Genomic DNA, 2,276 nt, shown 5'->3' on the forward strand with positions numbered 1-2,276 from the left:
CACATTCACACACACACTCATACACTTCGGACAATTTAGCCTACCCAATTCACCTATAGCGCATGTGTTTGGACTGTGGGGGAAACCGGAGCACCCGGAGGAAACCCACGCGAAGGCAGGGAGAACATGCAAACTCCACACAGGAACACCAACTGAGCTGAGGTTCGACCCAGTGACCTTCTTGCTGTGAGGCGACAGCACTACCTACTGCGCCACTGCCTCGCCGATGTCTGTCTGATTATAAAGAATAGAATTAATTCATGTTTACTATTAGAGGCTGGATGTATTCACGCTGTGTTTAAACCCCTTATTAAAGGGATTTTTGCATAAGAGGTTGCCTTTAAGTTACAGCGCATTAAGCTGTCTCCGCCACCGTTCAACAAGCACAACACTGCTGCCTGTATTCCGTTCATTACAGATCATGGAAAAGTCAGTGAATTTGACATTTGATTTACATCCTGTCCTAACTAAACACAACTAATGTAAACACAACGGAAATGTTCAAATTATAGCCGTATATTTAAATAACGTTACCAGCAATTGCACTACCAAAGAAATGGTAAAGGTTATAACCTAACTAATACAAATTAAACCTCTTTAACGTTATTAATGGGTCACTGAATTTGATGGTTTGCACTGAATCACATTTCTGACTTTCAAAGCGTCTGCTAGTTATTTAATTTCAGAGATCTGAGGTGAACTATCTGCTGCTACAAATGTAGAAAATAAGAGTGATTTAAGAAACATACAGCACAGTAAATTAATAAACCATACAGCAGGTGCATATACACTTGTTGGCTAGAGCTGCTCAGAGCCCCCAACTAACAAAACCCGCCCAGAAAAAGACAGCTTTTACGGCCTGCTGGTGTTAGTGAACCTTGCACATCATTTTAATGTTGTCATCTGAGATTCTGTTCAGGTAAAAACATCCAGATCCGTGTATTTTCTCGATAAAGCGAGCGATGATGAGCCTCTCAACGTGCAGATTTAAGCAGGCAATCAGCATTGCTGTTATTTACTGCAGGTTTAATGACTGAATGAGTGCAGGTTTACAGGGCATATCTCACAGATACACCCTACAGCATCATAAAGCCCTGAACATTCCATACTGAGAGGATCTGAAGTCCAACACACTCCATACTGCATAAGCGCATCACCGAGCGGGAATGTTAGGCATTCTCAGGCTGAGATCTGATGTGGGGAAATTATTAATGTCATTTGAACAGCTCAGCGGCAGATCCAGAGACTGATTGACTGGCTTACATAAGGCCTGAGATGCTCAATCTGGTCAATCATTGCTGATTAGCAGATAAACTGTCGTCGTAATCAGTTTCCTAAGTAGGGGAAACGTCGTGTTGAAGTCGTCAGGAATTAAGTGAAGTATGAGGGAGCCGCTGCTGCTGCTGCCTGTATAAAACACTTAAGGGATTTATTTTATGATGATGAGCAAATTATTGTACATCATCATTTTCAATCGCTGGCCTATAATTGATCTGAAACCAGTTTATAATGTGGTCGTAAAACTTAGATCATTATTAGAGTTTAGAGTCAAACTCAAGTATTAATTTGTCATTCATTCATTTTCTTTTCGGATTAGTTCCTTTATTAATCTGGGGTCGCCACAGTGGAATGAACCGCCAACTATTTCTCCCTCTAAAAAATAACACAAGAGGTGTGTTACCACTACATAGTTTAATACATTGTTGTAGCTTAAAAATATTAACTTGCTGATTAGATTAATACTTTTAATTTGATGAAGTTTTCACAACAGGAAAATATTGCTAATTACAGCAACTAAAAAAATGCAGCTAATTTAAGGGTGAATATGTCTGTCAGTTAGTTTGAAACAATATTTAACTAGTAGCAACCCAAAGAAATTGGGTTGATAATTAAATTTTTCTACAAAAATGGAGCCTGGACAAGTTTCAGGCAGACTGTTTGGCACAAAGGACATTTTTATTTATTTATTTTTTAGAATATGCAAAAATCATACAAATACAAGAAAACATCAACAAATAACAAATACAAAGCAACGAAACAAAAACAAAACAAAAACAACAACAATATAGTCAGGTACTGGTATGTGCGTGAGTGTGTGCGTGTGAGTGTGTGTATGCATGTAAAGGTAACTTGGTGGACAGGTCAGAGTACATACATTAGGAACAATAACAGTCAATAAATGAAGCAAGTGTCACAGATATAGATAAAACATATAGAAAGAAACCAGTCAGAGGTAGGGAGTAACAACAATGCTTATTAATGTATGATAGTAAATA

Source organism: Danio rerio, chromosome 19 (genome assembly GCF_052040795.2).
Source record: "Danio rerio strain M-AB ecotype USA chromosome 19, GRCz13ab, whole genome shotgun sequence".
NCBI lineage: Eukaryota > Metazoa > Chordata > Actinopteri > Cypriniformes > Danionidae > Danio > Danio rerio.